The following is a 21,727-nucleotide window of genomic DNA, read 5'->3' on the forward strand; positions in this document are numbered from 1 at the left end:
TCTGTATGAAACCCTGCACCCATGATACCACAGTGTCTGTTTATGGGTGGCCTACAATGTGCCGTGCGTCATGCCTGAAGCCGAGCAGGAAGCAGTGGACAAGATTCACAAGGTCTCCCCTCTTACAGGCTCAGGCTAACACTTCTGAATTCTGAAGGAATTAATTTTTGAACAAATACTAATTATAATATTTTGATCATGGTATAAAATCCACGTTGTCTTCCTGCCCCTGCAAAGCCATGTGCTTTTAGGGAGCAGAGCCCCAGGCGCACACAGGCCCATGGCTACAGTGCTGTTCTGAGTGAGGCTACGAAGGAGGGGGTGAAATCTCACACGCCCGGCATCTGCATTTGCTGGGGAGGGGAGGATACCATGCGTTTGTGATAGAGGAACTCAGATCAAGGCAACCTGCCTAGATACGATCAGAGAGAGGCACATGGGATCCCCAAGGGGTATTGCTTGCTGCATCTTGTAGCGTGGCTGTGGTCTGGGATACGAACAGCGAGGAGTCCATGAGAGCAACATCTCAGCTTGGACATTGATTGCGTTGAACCCTAGGTATTCTTTTCTTGTTGTTGGCTTGCCAATAACGCAAGTCAATGAATCTCCCTAGGCCTCTACTCTTCTCTGATAAAGTTAAACTTGTACCATTTACTTACTAACTGACTCAACTTGTTTATTATAAAGCATTTCTTTTTATGATTTGTATTCTAAGGAGGATCAAAGAGGCTTACATGCTAAAATGCATGTGAATTAGGACAATAAAAAAGACCAGAAGGCATATAAATAGATAGGCTGTGATGGATTAGTAAAATCAATTATAAAGCAGTTTGCCTTCACAAATTGCAAGATGAGGGTACAATACACGATCATAATCACAATAAATGATAATAGCCGTCTTCAGCTGCTTTTGCCCTGTGGTTCAGGGCAAGTTCAGCTCCTCATTTTCTATTCTCACCTGACTTACTGTATCTAGTCAGAGATAAGCACACACTGTTTCTGTCTGAGGGGCCTTACATTTCCATAGCGGATTAGTCAGAGCCTGTGTAGTGTAGTATTTGTGATTCACACTGGTATTATTTTCAGCATTCATTTTCAATACTTAAAAATCCTCAGTTGTTGTTCCTGTAAAATCAGGGGACAAATTCTACTTTCATCTTAAATGAATTTTAATGGAAAAATTGAGTCATTATTTTTTAAAAATTATTTATTTATTTTAATTGAAGGCTAGTTACTTTACAATACTGTGGTGGTTTTGGCATACATTGACATGAATCAGCCATGGGTGCACATGTGTCCCCCCATCCTGAACCTCACTCCCATCTCCCTCCCCACCCCATCCCTCTATTGTCGCAGAGCACCAGCTTTGAATGCCCTGCTTCATGCATCGAACTTGCACTGGTTATCTATTTTACATATGGTAATATACATGTTTCAATGCTCCTCTCTCATATTGTCCCACCCTTGGCCTCTCACACATAGTCCAAAAGTCTGTTCTTTACATCTGTGTCTTTTTTGCTGTCTTGCATATAGGGTCTACTGTCTTTCTAAATTCCATATATATGCATTAATATACTGCATTGGTGTTTTTCTTTCTGACTTACTTCACTCTGTATAATAGGCTCCAGTTTCGTCCACCTCATTAGAACTGACTCAAATGCATTCTTTTTTTATAGCTGAGTATGTAATATTCTATCTTTTGGATCTAGGTAATATCTAAGTCTCCTTCATGGATCGCAAAGGTCCATATAGTCAAAGCTATGGTTTTTCCAGTAGTCATGTACAGTTGTGAGAGTTGGACCATAAAGAAGGTTGAGTACGGAAGAATTGATGCTTTTGAACTGTGATGTTGGAAAGACTCTTGAGAATCCCTTGGACTGCAAGAGGATCAAACCAGTCAATCCAAAAGGAAATCAACCCTGAGTATTAATTGGAAGGACTGATGCTGAAGCTGAAACTCTAATACTTTGTCCACCTGATGCGAAGAACCAACTCATTGGGAAAGACCCTGATGGTGGGAAAGATTGAAGACAAAAAGAGAAGGGGGTGGCAGAAGGTGAGATTGTTAGGTAGTATCACCGACTCAGTGGACATGAAATTGGGCAAACTCTGGGACAGTGGAGGACAGAGGAGCCCGATGTCCTATAGTCCACGGGGTCACAAAGAATTAGACATAGTGACTGAATAACAACAAAAAATATCTAAATACTGATGTATCCGAAATTTTATTTCCAGTATTGACCTCTTTACTGAGCTCAGGTTGCTACATCTACCCACCAGGTCAGTATCTTGGCTTGCTTGTACAATAGACACTTCAGTTTATGTTCAGTCCAGAATTATTCTCTTCTTCTGACACTATTCCTTCACATTTTCCCCATCTGAATATACAGCATCACTATTCAAATGTCATCCATTTAGGAGTTATCCGTGATTTTTCTTCTTCTCATGTGTACATTTTGGGCAGACCCCAAAACATAGCCATAATCTGAAAAAAATTCCTACCTCCTCTAGTCTAAGCCACCAACTTTTCTCATCTAACTTATTTTGGTTGCCTCCAAACTCATCTCTCTATGGAATTTCACTCTTCCCACAGTGAATTCTTTGTACTGGAGTTCAAAATCTTTAAAACTATAATTAGATCTTTAAAAACATAATGAGATCAAATCCAAAGTCTTTTGCACAGCTTTTACATCTCACTTGATCTGGCTCCTTCTCCAGGTTACTCTTCTGTGATCTTCCTTTTCACTCATACCTCTTCAGAGACACTGGCTCGCTCTCTGGCAGTTTCTTGAGAAGGCAAACTCATTGTCATCTTTGAACTCTACTCTTGCTACCCTCTTACCTTGGAATTTTCCTCCTGTAGATATTGACATGGCTTATTTCCACTTTACCCAGGTTCTTACTCAGATGTCATCAGAGATGCCTTCCAGATCTACCCCTCCCACCATTCGCCTCATTTCCTGTACCTTGCTCTATTTTCCTTCATAACACCTGTTGCTGCCTGCCATTATATGATGTGTATATTTATGTTATCTCCTACATTGGAATGTGAACCCCAGAGGGTAGGGTCGTTGTCTGTCTTGTTTTCTAAAGTATTCTTTGGGATTAGCAATTGGTCCTTAGTAAGTATTCAGCAAATTTTTGTTGAAATAAAAAATACATGCATAAATTCTCTGTGTATAGATTATGTGGGCTATGAATTAATCAAGCCAACCTCCCCTACTCGCTCCCCAGGTACTCTTCCTTCCCTAGTTATTATACTTAAAATCCACATTTTGGTCAATATACTGAGATTATGCGAAGAGAGAAAGATAGGTAACCAACCTTTGGTTGTTTTGGGTGAGAACCGTCGAGGGAAGTCTACAGGAAATGCGACTGACAGATATCTGAGCATAATGGAAGTACCGGTTGTTAACTAGGTTCCTCTCTAGGTCCCTTTGTCTCTGACGAAACACAGCTGGAGGAGCTCCTCCAAGACCACAGAACACTTACACCTTCCCCATGCTTTGCTTGCCACCTGGAGCCACCTACCGCCTGTCCCCTTTCTTCTGCCAGAACACACTAATTGTGAGGGGCTAAACATCACAAGGCCTCTTTAGGAGACCTAACCATCTCATAGACAGGCAGCAGGAACACAGGCTCTTCTCACGATTCAAAAAGAATCATGAAGCATTTTGTTTTTCTGCTGACTACAGGTTGCTTGTAATACTAACTCTGATCCTGTTTGCCATATATTTAAAAAGATCATAAGCCCAAACCATCTTCAAGATGTAAATGGTACATCTTCACTTCTTTTCATGAACATTGTCAATTAAGACTTCATGCCTTCCACTTCCCCCTGACACCCCCAGAGATTTGTCCTGATGACCATGGATTGTCTAGCTCTGAGCTGGCCCCAATAATTGCCAGCAATGTCTCTCAATTAAACAGTGTAGAAGGGCCTTTGTCCACAGTGCTGTATAAGCCACCACTGTTTAATTCACTTAACAGTTATTTGTGAAGGATGACACATACAGACACACACACAGGGAAGGTAACAGATTCTCCAAGATTAAATTTAGCTTCTGCTGACCTTGGCTGCCATTAGCTCAAGAATTGAAATCTGAACAGGTGATGCTAATTCTTTACAAATTTCTCAGTAATTATTTTTGGTAGTCATAGGCATTATGTAGAAATAAAAATTTAAGATAAGTATTAGATAAACTGATAGATGGACTGGAGTTAATGAACATAGCTTCGAGTTAAAACTCATTGGGAATCATTGTGAAAAACTCCATTAAAAATAAACAAAGAAATATAATAATCACTAATGTGTGTAATACATTGCAAGTTACAAATCATTTTCTCATACAACTTATCTCTTATAACAATGCTATAACAGATATTGTGCTCCATTTTGTTATGAAGAAAATGAGATTGAAAGCAATTAAGTGATTTTCCTAAAATGACTCTTAGAATGCCAATCATGGTCTTCTGGTAACTGCTCTTCAAAGATGCACAGTCTAGGTGGAAATAGTACTCCCTGGTGGCTCAGTGGTAAAGAATCTGCCTGCCAATGTAAGAGACTCAGGTTCGATCCCTGGTCCGGGAGGATCCCCTGAAGGAGGGTATGGCAACCCACTCCAGTACTCTTGCATGGGAAATCCCATGGACAGAGGAGCCTGGTGAGCTACAGTCCATAGGGTTGCAAAAGGGTCAGATACAACTTAACAACTAAAAAACAAGGTGAAGATATGTTGCACACATAATAAAAAAATTCATGATTGATAATAACAGTACAATTTTTGCTAAATGGTGTAGCAATAATTTCCATTGTTTTCCCATTTTTAGACCCCAAAAGGTTGCATTTACAAGTTAATATTATGATTTTGCCCTGTGGAATAAATACAGAGAATGCACTTAAAAAAAAAAAACTGTACATTATTGAAGCACTCCTTAGACATTTAAACTTATTTTATTTCAAAGTTTATTTTCATTTTCTTCCTGGTTATATTTTATTACACAAGTGTAAGGACTACATTCATACTGTCTTGAATTATTTAATTAGATTGCTTATGTAACAGCTTTTAAAATGGCCGGCTTTTTGCCAAGTATAGTAAAAACAGTTAAAAAATTGTTGCGCTTGCTGTTTATTAATGTCATAGCCAATATTATTACTTCTTTTTTAGCATTCAGGGTTTGATGCTAATTGATGTAATGTCAATATCAAATAGGGTACAGATGGAGAAAACGTGTAACCGAGATTATTGTTCTACAGAATCCAAGCTCAGGATTAGACCACATGTGTTAACATTCATTAGACCTCATAGACCATTTGAACCTTAAATCACATTTTATTTTACTGTTACTCCTTCCCTTGAAGTATTTATGTCCTCATATATTTCCATTACCCTGCACTTCCTCTATGTTTGTGCATATTGTTACTTATTATCTTATCATAAGGCTGGTGGGATTTGATCTGTGGAATGGCTTCTTAACGCAATTAAATATATCTGACAAACTGTATGAAGTTCTAAATTCCAAGGGTTTATTTTTAACCATGACAAGATGACATATTATAATCGCTTCCTAGCTAACTCAGATGGGAAGATAGTATCTGACAGAGAAGCTATCACTGGCTGATGTGTGTGGATAACTGTAACTGAGAATGCATCATGCTGTTAAGCTCAAACAATTGGTTTGCTGCTGTTATAACTGTAGGTTATAGGTGAAAATAAGAATTCTTTTCTCAGGAGGGCTCCTCTTACCTGCTCTTTCTTATACATTTTCACACAGCTCTAACAATTTTGGAATTTTTGAGCAAAGATAGCTGTGAATGTATTGGTATACAGTTTTGGCTACTTCTTACCAAGGTTAATGATGTGTTTGGTTAACTTCCACCGAGACTGGAAGGTAGCAATTTCTCAGGACTCAGAAATTAGAAGGACGTGTTATAGAGTCCTTTTATTATTGAGTGTTTTATAATTCTACTTTTTTTTCAAAACATTTTGATTTTTTTTTTTTTAGTGCTTCACTATACTAGTTTTCAAAGTACATTTAAGCCTAATAGGAGAAAAATACTAAACAGCTCCATTGTCGATGGAAAAATCATGCTGGACTGTGGTCTCCAGGCCCTTATTCGTGTAACTAACCCCTCCCCACCACCTTGATGTATACTTCCTGTTCTTTGGGAGTCCATCAGGTCCTTCTCAGTATCGCCTCATCTGATTCCCCCCTTCAATGAACCCCTGTAATTTTCTCTAACAAGCATTTGGCATGCAATTATCTCCTGCCTTCCAGGGTTACTTAGCTGCTCATGCCTAGATTATGCTTTTGAAGATCATGAACCCTTTTTATGTTTTTCATGTTCTTATGCCGGCCCTTAGCATAATGCTTAGTAATTGCTCGGTTACCACTTGCTGAGTAAATGAAATTATAATGTTTGCTGTTTCTTATGTTTAAGATAAGTAATAATGGAAAGGAAAAAAAGTATCTCATAATTCCAAAGAAAATGGGCTTATAATTCAGATAAGAAAATCAAGCAGGGACAGAGTTCCCTGAAGGTCAGCATTTGGCAAAAGGAAAGAGAAATGGGGGTCAGTATGTTAGGAACTCTTTGTGATCTTGAGCATCTTTGTCTGAGATTCAGCAATTCAGATACAGATTCCAGGGGATTTGTGCCTCTGGAAAATTCAGGAGGTTTATTTAGGTTCCTTTCAGCTCTGTCTATGAATCAGTGCGTATTTTAATAGAAATGTCATACTGTGTATCTCTTCTATGCCATGGACTGTGGCAGAGACTTTCACAGACATTATCTCAAGGTCAATAAAAATCAGAAGAAAGGTAACAGAGTTGAAAGGAGTTGAAATTCCTGAAAACATGGAATTATTCAGGCAAACTCAGTCCTGGTCTCAGAGATTCCCATGTGAAAATGGATAGGAAACAGCTAAAGAGCAATACCCCAGATGACAGGACTACTTGGGGAGGGAGAGGGGATGTGCAGTAGGGTGAGATAGGAGGCATCATTCATCAGTCAATGACTTATGCACATTAGTCTGTGTTTAGCTTCTGGGTGTTTGGTTGCTAATTAGTGTCTGACTCGGCAACCTGATGGACTGCAACACACCAGGCTTCCCTATCCTTCATTATCTCTTGGAGTTTGCTCAAACTCATGTCCACTGAGTTGGTGATGCCATCCAATCACTTCGACCTATGTCACCTGCTTCTCCTTTTGCCTTGTATCTTTCCCAGCATCAAGGTCTTTTCCATTGAGTCGGCTCTTCACATCAGGTGGCCAAGGTATTGAAGCTTCAGCTTCAGCATCGGTCCTTCCAATGAATATTTAAGATTGATTTCCTTTAGGATTGACTGGTTTGGTCTCCTTACTGTCCAAAGACCTATCAAGAGTCTTCTCCAGCACCACAATTCAAAAGCATCAGTTCTCTTGCACTCAGCCTTCTTTATGCTCCACCTCGCATATGCATACTTGACAACTGGAAAAACTATAGCTTTGATCATATAGACCTTTGTCAGCAAAGTAATATCTCTGCTTTTTAATACACTGTCTAGGTTTGTCATAGCTTTTGTTCCAAGGAGCAAATGTCTTTTATTTCATGACTGCAGTCACCATCCCCAGTGATTTTGGAGCCCAAGAAAATAAAATCTGCCACTTCCACTTTTTTCCCATCTGTTTGCCATGAAGTGATTGGGAATGGATGCCATGATCTTAGTTTTTTTTAATGCTAAGTTTTAAGCCAGATTTTTAACTCCCCTCTTTCACCCTCGTCAAGAGGCTTTTAGTTCCTCTTTGCTTTCTGCCATTAAAATGGTATCATTTGCATATCTGAGGTTTTTGATATTTCTCCTGGCAATCTTTATTCCAGCTTGTGATTCATCCAGCATTTAGCATCAGGTACTCTGCATATAAGTTAAATAAGCAGGGTGACATACAGCCTTGTTGTATTCCTTTACTAATTTTGAACCAGTCCATTGTTCCATATCCAGTTCTAACTGTTGCTTCTTGACCTGCATATAGGTTTCTCATGAGGCAGGTAAGGTGGTCTGGTATTCCCATCTCTTTCAGAATTTTCCGCAATTTCTTCTGATCCACACAGTCAAAGACATTGGCATAGTCAATGAAACAAAAGTAGATGCTTTTTCTGGAATTCCCTTGCTTTTTCTACGATCAAATAGATGTTGGCAATTTTATCTCTGGTTTCTATGCCCTTTCTAAATCCAGCTTGTACATCTGGCAGTTCTTGCTTCATGTACCATTGAAGCCTAGCTTGAAGGATTTAGAGCATTACCTTGTTAGCATGTGCAGTGAGCACAGTTGTATGGCAATTTGAACATTCTTTGCATTGCCTTTATTGGGACTGGAATGAAAATCGACTTTTTCCAGTCCTGTAGCCATTGCTGAGTTTTCCAAATTTGCAGACATATTGAATAGGGCACTTTAACAGCATCATCTTTTAGAATTTTAAATTGCTCAGCTGGAATTCCATCACTTCGACTAGCTTTGTTCATAGAAATGCTTTCTAAGTCCCACTTGACTTCATACTCCAGGGTGTTTGGTTCTAGGTGAGTGACCACACCATTGTGGTTATCCAGGTCATTAAGATCTTTTTTTTGGTACAGTTCTTCTGTGTATTCTTGCCACCTCTTCTTATTCTCTTTGCTTCTCTTAGGTCCTTGCCATTTCTGTCCTTTATTGTGCCCATCTTTGCATGAAATGTTACCTTGGTATCTCCAATTTTCTTGAAGATATCCCTGGTCTTTCCCATTCTATTTTTTCCCTCTATTTCTTTACATTGTTTGCTTAAGAAAGCTTTCTTATCTCTCCTTGCTGTTCTCTGGAAGCCTGCATTCAGTTGGGTGTATCGTTCCCTTTCTCCTTTGCCTTTCACTTCTCTTTCCTCAGCTATTTGTAAGGCCTTCTCAGACAACGATTTTGCCTTCTTGCATTTCTTTTTCTTTGTAATAGTTTTGTTTAGTGTCTCCTGTACAGTGTTATGAACCTCTATCCATAGTTTTTCAGGCACTCCGTCTCCCATATCTAATCCCCTGAATCTATTTGTCACCTCTACTGTATAATCATAAGGGATTTGATTTAGGTAATACTTGAATGGCCTAGTGGTTTCCCCTGCTTTCTTCAATTTAAGTCTGAATTTTTTTTTTTTTAATACCACCCTTTTATTGACATTAACTTCTTCTTCTTCTTTTTTTTTTACTTTACAATGTTGTATTGATTTTGCCGTACATCAACATGAATCTGCCATGGGTGTACACATGTTCCCCATCTGAACCCCCCTCCCACCTTCCTCCCCGTACCATCCCTCTGGGTCATCCCAGTGTACAGCCCCAAGCATTCTGTATCCTGCATCGAACCTGGACTAGCGATTCATTTTGTATAAGATATTATAAATGTTTCAATGCCATTCTCCCAAATCATCCCACCCTTTCCCTCTCCCACAGAGTCCAAAAGACTGTTCTATACATCTGTGTCTCTTTTGCTGTCTTGCATACAGGGTTATTGTTACCATCTTTCTAAATTCCATATATATGCATTCAGTTCAGTTGCTCAGTCGTGTCCTACTCTTTGCAACCCCATGAATCGCAGCATGCCAGGCCTCCCTGTCCATCACCAACTCCCGGAGTTCACTCAAACTCACGTCCATCGAGTTGGTGATGCCATCCAGCCATCTCATCCTCTGTCGTCCCCTTCTCCTCTTGCCCCCAATCCCTCCCAGCATCAGAGTCTTTTCCAATGAGTCAACTCTTCGCATGAGGTGGCCAAAGTACTGGAGTTTCAGCTTCAGCATCATTCCTTCCAAAGAAAACCCAGGGCTGATCTCCTCTAGAATGGAATGGTTGGATCTCCTTGCAGTACAAGGGACTCTCAAGAGTCTTCTCCAACACCGCAGTATATATGCATTAGTATCCTGTATAGGTGTTTTTCTTTCTGGCTTACTTCACTCTGTACAATAGGCTCCAGTTTCATCTACCTCATTAGAACTGATTAAAATGTATTCTTTTTAATGGCTGAGTAATACTCCATTGTATATATGTATCACAGCTTTCTTATCCATTCATCTGCTGATGGACATCTAGGTTGCTTCCATGTCCTGGCTATTATAAACAGTGCTGCGATGAACATTGGGGTATATGTGTCTCTTTCAATTGTGGTTTCCTTGGTGTGTATGCCCAGTAGTGGGATTGCTGGGTCATAAGGCAGTTCTGTTTCCAGTTTTTAAAGGAATCTCCACAGTGTTCTACATAGTGGCTGTACTAGTTTGCATTCCCACCAACAGTGTAAGAGGGTTCCCTTTTCTCTACACCCTCTCCAGCATTTATGGATAGCAGCCATTCTGACTGGTGTGAAATGGTACCTCATTGTGGTTTTGATTTGCATTTCTCTGATAATGAATGATGTTGAGCATCTTTTCATGTGTTTGTTAGCCATGTGTATGTCTTCTTTGGAGAAATGTCTGTTTAGTTCTTTGGCTCATTTTTTGATTCGGTTGTCTGTTTTTCTGGAATTGAGCTGCAGAAGTTGCTTGTATATATTTGAGATTAGTTCTTTGTCAGTTGCTTCATTTGCTATTATTTTCTCTCATTCTGAAGGCTGTCTTTTCACCCTGCTTATAGTTTCCTTTGTTGTGCAGAAGCTTTTAAGTTTAATTAGGTCCCATTTGTTTATTTTTGCTTTTATTTCCAATATTCTGGGAGGTGGGTCATAGAGGATCCTTCTGTGATTTATGTCAGAGAGTGTATTGCCTATGTTCTCCTCTAGGAGTTTTATAGTTTCTGGTCTTACATTTAGATCTTTAATTCATTTTGAGTTTATCTTTGTGTATGGTGTTAGAAAGTGTTCTAGGTTCATTCTTTTACAAGTGGTTGACTAGTTTTCCCAGCACCACTTGTTAAAGATTGTCTTTTCTCCATTGTATATTCTTGCCTCCTTTGTCAAAGATAAGGTGTCCATAGGTGCATGGATTTATCTCTGGGCTTTCTATTTTGTTCCATTGATCTATATTTCTGTCTTTGTGCCAGTACCATACTGTCTTGATGACTGTGGCTTTGCAGTAGAGCCTGAAGTCAGGCAGGTTGATTCCTCCAGTTCCATTCTTCTTTATCAAGATTGCTTTGGCTATTCGAGGTTTTTTGTATTTCCATACAAATTGTGAAATTATTTGTTCTGGCTCTGTGAAAAATACCGTTGGTAGCTTCATAGGGATTGCATTGAATCTGTAGATTGCTTTGTGTATATACTCATTTTCACTATATTGATTCTTCTGATCCATGAACATGGTATGTTTCTCCATCTATTAGTGTCCTCTTTGATTTCTTTCACCAGTGTTTTATAGTTTTCTATATATAGGTATTTAGTTTCTTTAGGTGGATATATTCCTAAGTATTTTATTCTTTTTGTTGCAATGGTGAATGTAATGGTTTCCTTAATTTCTCTTTCTATTTTCTCATTATTAGTGTATAGGAATGCAAGGGATTTCTGTGTGTTGATTTTATATCCTGCAACTTTACTATATTCATTGATTAGCTCTAGTAATTTTCTGGTGGAATCTTTAGGGTTTTCTATGTAGAGGATCATGTCATCTGCAAACAGTGAGAGTTTTACTTCTTCTTTTCCAGTTTGGATTCTTTTTATTTCTTTTTCTGCTCTGATTGCTGTGGCCAAAACTTCCAGAACTATGTTGAATAGTAGTGGTGAAAGTGGGCACCCTTATCTTGTTCCTGACTTTAGGGGAAATGCTTTCAATTTTTCAACATTGAGGATAATGTTTGCTGTGGGTTTGTCATATATAGCTTTTATTATGTTGAGGTATGTTCCTTCTATTCCTGCTTTCTGGAGAGTTTTTATCATAAATGGATGTTGAATTTTGTCAAAGGCTTTCTCTGCATCAATTGAGATGATCATATGGCTTTTATTTTTCAATTTGTTAATGTGGTGTATTACATTGATTGATTTGTGGGTATTGAAGAATCCTTGCATCCCTGGGATAAAGCCCACTTGGTCATGGTGTATGATCTTTTTAATGTGTTGTTGGATTCTCGTTGCTAGAATTTTATTAAGGATTTGTGCATCTATGTTCATCAGTGATATTGGCCTGTAGTTTTCTTTTTTTTTGTGGCATCTTTGTCAGTTTTTGGTACTAGGGTGATGGTGGCCTCATATAATGAGTTTGGAATTGCAATAAGTAGCTCATGATATGAGCCACAGTCAGCTCTAGGTATTGTCTTTGTTCACTGTATCTTCTTTTTCTTTGACTGTGAAGAATATAATAAGTCTGATTTCAGTATTGACTGTCTGGTGATGTCCATGTGTAGAGTCATCTCTTGTGTTTTTGGAAGAGGGTGTTTCCTGTGACTAATGTTTACTCTTGGTAAAACTTTGTTATCCTTTGCACGGCTTTATTTTGTACTCTAAGACCAATCTTGCCTGTTACTCCAGGTATCTATTGATTTTCTACTTTTGCATTCCAATCCTCTATGATGAAGAGGACATCTTTTTTGATGTTTGTACTAGAAGGTGTTGTAGGTCATCATAGAGCCATTCAACTTCAGCTTCTTTGGCATTAGTGGTTGGGGCATAGACTTGGATTACTGTGATGCTGAATGGTTTGCTTTGAAAACAAGCCAAGATAATTCTGTGTTTTTCTGAGATTGCACCCAAATACTGCATTTTGGACTCTTTTGTTGACCATGAGGGCTCCTTCATTTCCTCTAAGGGATTCTTGCCCACAGTAGTAGACACAATGGTCATGTGAACTGAACTCACCCATTCCTGTTCATTTTAGTTCACTGATTCCTAAAATGTTGATGTTCACTCTTACATTCTCCTGTTTGACCACGTCCAGTTTACCTTGATTCATGGACTTAACATTCCAGGTTCCTCTGCAGTATTGTTTTTTTACAGCATTTGACTTTATTGTTGTGATCAGATACATCCACAACTGAGCTTTGTTTCTGCTTTGACCCAGCCTCTTCTTTCTTTTTGGAGCTATTTCTTCACTCTTCTCCAGTAGCATATTGGACACCTACTGATTTGGAGGGCTCATCTTCCTATGTTGTATCTTTTTGCCTTCTTATACCGTTCATGGGGTTCTCGAGGTAAGAATACTGCAGTGGTTTGCCATTGCCTTTTCCAGTGGACCACGTATTGTCAGAACTCTCTATGATGACCCATCCGTCTTCAGTGGCCCTGCACAACGTGGCTCATATTTGAGTTACACAAGACTGTGATCCATGTGATCATTTTTCTTAGCTTCCTGGGATTGTGTTTTTTGTTCTGAAATCTGTGGGATTGTAGTTCTTCCTTCTTCTGTCTGCCTTCTAATGGATGAGTTTAAGAGGCTTGTACAAGCTTCCTGATGGGAGGGACTGGATGTGGGAAACCTGGGTCTTGCTTTAGTGGGCAGGGCCATGCTCAGTAAATCTTTAATCCAATTTTCTGCCGATGGGTCAGGCTGTTTGTTGTTTGGCCTAGCATGCCCTATCCTGGAGTCTACAGGCTATGGTAGGCCTGGGACGACCTCAAGAAGGACTTATTTCAATACACACCTCCCAGGATTGCTACTGCCCATGCCCCTGTCCGTGTGGTAGGCCACTGCCAACCCAGGTCTCCACAGAAGAGCCTCAAATACTCACAGGCAGGTCTGGCTCAGTCTCTTGTGGGGTCACTGCTCATTTTACCTGGTTCTTGGTGCACACAAGGTTTTATTGTGCCCTCCAAGAGTCTCTGTTTCCTCTAGTCCTGTGGAATTTCTGTAATCAATCCTGCTGTCCTTCAAAGTCAGATTCCCTGGGGATTCCCAGTCCCTTCACTGGATCCCAAGGTTGGGAAGCCTCATGTGGGGTCTAGAAACTTCTCAATAGTGAGAGAACTTCTTTGGTATTATTTTCTCCAGTTTGTGGGTCAATTTGATTTTAACATGATTACACTCTCCCTACCATCTTTTTGTGGCTTCTTCTTTGTCCTTGGAGGTGGGGTATCTTTCATTAGTGGGTTCCAGCATCCTCCTGTTGATGATTGTTCAGCAGCTAGTTGCGATTTTGGTGTCTCACAGGAGAAGGTAAGTGCATGTCCTTCTACTCCACCATCTTGATTGAGCCTGTTAAGTTTTCTTTAAGATATTTTTTTGCAGGATGTTAAATTTTCTCTTTTCTCTCCTGTTCCCTCTGTTGGAGTCTACAGACTGAGTCAGTAGCTGGTTGCAGTCTCTGGAGAACTTGGTTTAAGTTATCTTGCATTGTTTCCCTACACTTCAGAAGAGTATGTTCATTTGTCTCATAGGTCGTATTCTTCAAATTTTCAAGAACTTGCATTTCTCGAAGGCCACATTTTTCTTCAAATTCTATCAAAAAATAATGAGTTTTGCCGTGGATAACTGGTTTATGATCTAATAGACTTGAATGAATTTCTCCAAGATCCTTGATAATGAGGTGCACTGGTGAGCCTGTGGTTCCCAGCAAGTCCTTCTTCTTGCCACCACTCTTGCCACAGGTGGCCTGGAGTGGGTAGCCATTCCTTTCTTCAGGGGATTTTCCAGACCCAGGGATCAAACTTGTGTCTCCTGCATTGTAGGCAGTTTTATTTATTTATTTATTTATTTATTACCATCTGAGCCACCAGGGAAGCCCTGTATTTAGCTTGGAAACAATTCTGTTCCTGCCAAAAACCATAGGTCAGTTCAGTTCAGTTCAGTTGCTCAGTCGTGTCTGACTCTTTGAGATCCCAGGGACTGCAGCACACCAGGCTTCCCTGTCCATCACCAACTCCCAGAGCTTGTTCAAACTCATGTCCACTGAGTTGGTGATGCCATCCAACTGTCTCATCCTCTGTTGTCCCCTTCTCCTCCTGCCTCCAATCTTTCCCAGCATCAGGGTCTTTTCCAATGAGTCAGTTCTTCGCATCATGTGGCCAAAGTATTAGCACTTCAGCTTCAGCATTAGTCCTTGCTATGAATATTCAGAACTGATTTCCTTTAGGATTGACTGGTTTGATCTCCTTGCAGTCCAAGGGATTCTCAAGAGTCTTCTCCAACACCACAGTTCAAAAGCATCAATTCTTCAGTGCTCAGCTTTCTTTATGGTCCAACTCTCACATCCATACATGACTACTGGAAAAACCATAACTTTAACTATATGGACCTTTGACAGTAAATTAATGTCTCTGCTTTTTAATATGCTATCTAGGTTGGTCATAGTTTTTCTTTCAAGGAGCAAGCGTCTTTTAATCTCATGGCTGCAGTCATCATCTGCAGTGATTCTGAAGCCCAAGGAAAGAAAGTCTGTCACCGTCCATAACAGCACTCCAGTCATTCCATTCACTCTTGCAGGCAGGGCTAGCTTCATGGCCGTGAGATCCATGCTGTCCCATAGGGCCTCATGTTCAGAAGGGCCCAGTACTTGTCCCCATCTTGACATTCTTAATAACTTTAAAATGAGGAACTTTGCATCTCCATTTTGCATGGGTCCTCACAAATGAGGCAGCCAGTCTTCCTTGCAGGTCAGAGTGGGATTGAACAGGGATGAGAGAACAATGAGAGTAGACACAGATTAGCTCTGGAAGTCTGTCTGGACTATAGCAGGTGCCAGGCATTTTGCAGGGTATACTCTGCACAGTCGAGCATCTGCACAAGCCCTGACGGTAGTTAGTGGGAAGAGACAACCAGAGATATTGAAACATAGTTGAGGAAGAACCTGTACTTTATGCCTGCAATTCTGAGCCATGGCAGAAGGCAGGACAGAAAATGCTGGGCAATTAAAACAAAACCCAAGTTTCAAGAAAATAATTATTTTAACACAGATGATGTGTATATACACTGATAATACATGAAAGAATAAGTGAGAACTACAGTGGTTAAAAAAGAGGATTTAGACAAACTGATATACTATATCATCATGATATTTTTCTAATGAGTTAAGGCATATAAGCCACATTAAATAATTGTATAATTATGTATTAGCTCTACTTATATTATTTACATTTATTTTCTCATATACTTATATGTTCAGTATATATATATATATATATATATGTGTGTGTGTGTGTGTGTGTGTGTGTGTGTGTGTGTATATATCCATATATACACATAAAGTAAAGGTAATTGATTCTCTCTGTCTTTTCCTTGCTCCCTCCCTTCCTCATGTCTTAGGGTGAGTCCAGTCATCACATCACTCTAGCTAAGAGCTCTATGATTTTAGGCATGTCACTTGACTTTCCCAGTTATTTCCTCATGTGTATCATGAGAAAATTAAATTAGATATGTTAGGTTTTTATATGTGTAAAGTTTTGTTATTTTTCTCTCAGGAAGAACAGAAAATAGCAATCTTGTTTCTTTCACAATGATAGTATTATTAAAAACAAGAAACTCACTACAGGGAGCATAGAGAGCTGTCAGCTTAAGCCAACCTACCTACCTTTTAGCTGGTAATAAGAGAATATGCACTTGGCTCCTGATCTCATGTTCCTCATGCTGGTCATCTCTCTCTTTCAATTTATGTACAGAGCTCATGGTTGTTGAAAGGTTGTGTATTATAGATGTCTCTTCTGTTTTGACTTTGTTGTCCCACGATCTTTCTTTAATATACTGCCCTACGTACCCTCCACATTCACACCACTGTTATGTTTCTAGCAATGCATATTTTATGCTCTCTGAATACTTTCTGTACAGTACATTTGCACTTTTATAATCTTTTTGTTCACTTTTAATAACCTCTCTGCAGTTCTATCCTGAATTATGCCCTCTAAAATATGTTCCTGTTGTGGTTTTAAGAGTTTTTCTTGGCCTATTACAAAGAAATCTCATGCTTTACTTTCATTTTGCTTATGAATTTAAACTATCTTAATCTTGAATGGGATATTTTTCTCTGAAGAACAGTAAAATGTTTGTGTATTTTTCCTAGAGGGGGGAAACAAATAGAATATGAATCTCCAGAGTCTGCTCTCTTATAAATTGCAATACTACTAAAGAGTGCAGCTTCTATCTGACTTGACTCTTTGTAAAATTTTATTTGCATATATTTCGAAGAGTGCTATATAGCAACTGCATTGATTATATAAAGGGGAAAAGTGTATCTATTCCTCCTTCCTTGAAAATTTAATAACATTATTTCTCTCTCTTTATCTCCCGTGTGTATATACACACATTTATAAACACACATGTATATATACACATATTAAATACATATTTTATATATGTATGTGTACATTGTTAATTTTTATAGAGAACTATTTTTATAGATAGATAACTGAGGGAAGAATTCATACCATATTCTGATTGTTGAATATAGTACTTAGGCCCATAGTAGGGAAAAATAAATGTTTAGTGAATGAATAATGAGTGATTAACTACCTAATCTAATCTTTAAAAAATTACTACGTTATGGCATTTTAGCAATTCTCAAGCTTTTCATTTTGAAATAGTTGTGATATCCTGTAAGGTCATTTAACATTTTGACCCTAATGTCACCCGTCTGATCTCCCACTGACATCCTCATTGATGACAGTCTTAATATGAGAATAAATAACATCTATGAATGTTTACCAAGAACAAGGAAATATGCCAGGGTAGAGGAACAAAGGCCTTTCCTTAGAGTTCCTATAGTTTTGTGTGAGAAAACGGGGAATAAGCAGTGAAGAATAAATAATCAAATTGTCTGTTATATGAACCAAGTGAGTGAATTGGAAAGGAAGTAAGACACATATTCAGAGTAAGAGGTTTGCAGGTGTTGGTGAAGCTTCATAGAAGAAATCCAATACTTTCGGCTAAGGAGTGGGATGCCTTGAGTGAATCTGAAAAAAACAACACTAAGTAAATCTAAACCAAGACTCTGGTATGGAAAGCATCTCAAAACAGGCCATGGCATTTAAATTTTATATGGGCAATGGGAGGACACTAAATTTTTTTGGGTAGGATAGCTGGTAAAATTGCAGTGTTTGCCTTGGAAGGAAAGCTAGATGACAGTAGATGGAGAGAGCTGTAGGGATTTATTGCAATAGTTAAAATAGTAGCATAAAATACACATTACAAAGGATCTGATGAATGGGTGTAGACAATGGAGACCCAGGAATCTGAAGGAATATGAAGATTTCAGAAATGTCACCAAGGTGTATAAACTGAAAGAACTGAGTAAATCTGGTGAAGGAGATTATTTGATTGAATGTTTGATTTTAATAATTGTTACAGGCTAAATTATGTCCCCTCAAAAGATATGTTAAAACCCTAACCCCCAACACCTGTGAATGGGACCTTATTAGGAAATAGGGTTTCTTATGTATAATAAAGTTTAGGTGAGGTCAGTAGGGTGAGTCCTAATCCAATATGATTGGTGTCCTTAAAAGAAAAAGGAAATTTGAACACAGAGATGAGAAGGCCCCACAATAAAGAAGCAGAGATTGGAGTGAAGCAGGTGCAAGCCAAGGGTTACAAAGAATTGAGATTCATCCTTTCCAGGTGGTAAGGAACCCACCTGCCCATGCAGGAGATGTAAGAGACATGGGTTCGATCCCTTGGTTAGGAAGATCTCCTGAAAAAGGAAATGGCAACCCACTCCAGTATTCTTGCCTGGAGAATCCCATGAACAGAGGAGCCTGGCAAGCTAAGGTCCATAGTATCAGAAAGTCGGACACTACTGAAGCTACTTAGCACGCATGCACACAACCAGAAGGAAAGAAGAAGCAAGTGAAGGGTTCTGCCCTTAGGTTTCAGAGGGAGCATGACCCTGCTGACACCTTGATTTCAGATTTTAGCCTCAAAACCTATATTGCTGCTCACTCAGTTGTATCTGACTCTTTGTAACCCTTTGGACTGTAGCCCACCAGGCTCTGCTGTCCATGGGACTTTTCAAGTAAGAAGAAGAAAAAAAAAAAAAAAGAATTATTGGAGCCAGTTCCCACTTGCCCGACCCAGGGATCAAATCCACATCTCCTGTGCCTCCTGAATTGCAGATGAATTCTTTACCCTCATGAGCCATCAGGGAAGCCCCCTCTAGAATTATGGGAGAATACATCTGTGTTGATATTGTTGTTTTAAGCCATCCAGTTTGTGACACTTTGTTATGGCAGCCCTAAGAAATATGAACAGTAATGCTAAGCCTGTGCAGGATATTTATTTGGAAATATTTATCAGGTTATTAAAGACAATAATGAAATTAATAAATGGGTTTAAGGCTAGAAGTTTTTAAGCCAGTTAACTGAGGTTGACATTTTAAAAGCTATATGTATTTAATATATACAACTCAGTAAGTTTGGGAATAAATATACACTTGTAAAACCATCATCACTACCAAGGCCAAAGTTCTGTCTATCTCCTCCCCAAATTTCCTCCTATCCTTATTATTATTATTTATTACTTAATACTTTGGCCACCTGATGTGAAGAGCTGACCCATTTGAAAAGACCCTGATGCTGGGAAAGATTGAGGCAGGGAGGAGAAGGGGATGATAGAGGATGAGATGGTTGGATGGCATCACCGAGTCAATGGACATGGGTTTGGGTGGACTCGGGGAGTTGGTGATGGACAGGGAGGCCTGGCATGCTGCAGTTCATGGGGTCGCAAAGAGTCAGACATGACTGAGTGACTGAACTGAACTAAACTAGTAGTATGTAATAAGTAAGTATGTATATAATAACTAGTAGTATGTTGTGGTAAGAACACAACAAAAGATTTACCATCTTAGAAAATTTTAATTATACTAGTATAGCATTGTAAGCTGTTGGTACTGTATGTATAATAAATCTCCAGAACTATTTATGTTACATAACCAAAACTTTGTACACCGTGACCATCACCTTCCAATTTCCTCCATCCCCCAGCCTCTGGTAAGCACCATTCTACTTTTGTCTTCCCTGAATTTGTCTATTTTAGGCTCCACATGCAAATGAGATCATGGAGTATTTATCTTTCTGGGTGTGGCTTACTTCACTTAATGTAACCCCTCCATTCCATCCATGTTGTCACAAATGGAAGAATTTCCTGCTCTTTAGAGGTTGAATAATATTCCCTTCATTTGTGTGTGTATCACGTTTTCTTTATCCATTTATCTGTCAATGGACGTTTAAGTTGTTTCATACAGTAGCGGTTGTCAATTGTGCTGCAATGAACAATAACGCTGCAGGTTTCTCTTTGAGATCCTAATTTCAGTTTCTTTATACCAAGAAATGGGATTAATAAATCATATGGTAGTTCTATTTTTAAGTTTTTTAAGAAACCTCTATACTGTTGCCATCACGGCTGTACCAGTTTACATTTTCAGTAATAGTGTACAAGGGCTCCCTTTTCTCCACATCCTTGCCAACATTTATCTTTTTCTTTCTAAAATAATAGCCATGCTAACAGGTATGATGTGATTCCTTACTGTGATTTTCATTTACATTTTCCTGATGACTGGTGACATTGAGCAAATATATTTGTTGGTCAACTATATGTCTTCTTTGGAGAAATGCTAGTCAAGTCCTTTGCCTATTTTTAAAAATTGGACCATCATCATTATCATTTGCTATTGAGTTGTATGAGTTCCTTATATTCCTTGAAAATTAATTCTTATCAGATATACGGTTTGTAAATATTTTCTTCCATTCTGTAGGTTGCCTTTTCACTTTGTTGATTGTTTCCTTTGCTGTACGGAAGCTGTTTAGTTTCAAATATGCATGAAGTCTGAGTTTAAGTGAGAGTTGAAACCAGGAGAATGAATGAGTTTCTTAAAGGAGAAAGCTGACACAGAACCACAGTCAAGGCTTTGGTCAGTGGTGTGTGGAAATTCTCCAAGAAAAAAGGCCTAATATTCAGCATTTTCTTATTCTATTGTGTAAATATTCCCATTGTGGCTGATGTTACTGGGTTGCAAAATTCACAAAAATTTAATAGTTGACTCCTTATGAACTGGTATGAGTTATTTTCCAGCATACCACTGCTGTGGTATGTTCATATTTAGGGGACATATGGAAGAAATGGTATCACTGGATGAGATAACAAAGTGGCTAGACAGGCATTAAGACTAGGATGGTGAATTATCATGAAGACAATCATAAGAAATATTTTTAAGAGAATGATTTAGACCTCCTCTCTTTTATTGCTTATTTATATCAAATATCAACAGTACAGCTGTGCTCTTTAGAAAAACTGACCTACTTTTGCTTCTCCAACATGCTATTACTTTTCTTTTTAGTTCTATACCTATTAGTAGTAACAAAACAAAAGGACAGTGGCATTGTTTTTAAATAGCTAAAATTTCTATAGTGATATACATTTTAGTATGTACTAAAATGCTTTACACAAATTATTTTATTATTCATCACAATGACACAATTGTTGACAGATTATAATTATCCTAACTTCATAGCTGAGGATAGTGGGGTACAGAGAGGATAATACTAGGTCCTCCCTGTCAGAACCAAGACTCATGAAAGTCTGTCAGACTCAAATTCAGATGCCTGCAGAAGTGAGAGAGGGAAATACTTGAGTGGACTTGGCCAACTGCAAGTGCCACTCTGTTCTCACAGAATGTTGCTGTGTAGACATAAAAGCTCTGAATCACAGAACATAAGATTTTTCAAAGGAAGCCAGAAATCCAGATTTAAATGTGAATTTTCCATTTTAAAAATGTTGCTTAAATTTTTATTATTTAAATATCTTGTTGGCCAAAAAAATGTGAGTATATGCCATCAGATTAAATTCTGTACTATATTGATTGTTCCAGTCAGCCTTACAAGAACAGTGGAGAAGGC

At 38.8% G+C, this 21,727-nt stretch overlaps 1 protein-coding gene across 3 annotated transcripts in view; it reads right to left on the reverse strand.

The window, feature by feature from the left end:
* Nucleotides 1-21,727, reverse strand: part of NKAIN2 (sodium/potassium transporting ATPase interacting 2) — a 1,188,323-nt gene that overhangs the window by 83,994 nt on the left and 1,082,602 nt on the right. The gene's annotated exons all lie outside the window — the stretch shown is intronic.

This window comes from Bos indicus x Bos taurus, chromosome 9, assembly GCF_003369695.1.
Source record: "Bos indicus x Bos taurus breed Angus x Brahman F1 hybrid chromosome 9, Bos_hybrid_MaternalHap_v2.0, whole genome shotgun sequence".
Taxonomy (NCBI): Eukaryota; Metazoa; Chordata; class Mammalia; order Artiodactyla; family Bovidae; genus Bos; species Bos indicus x Bos taurus.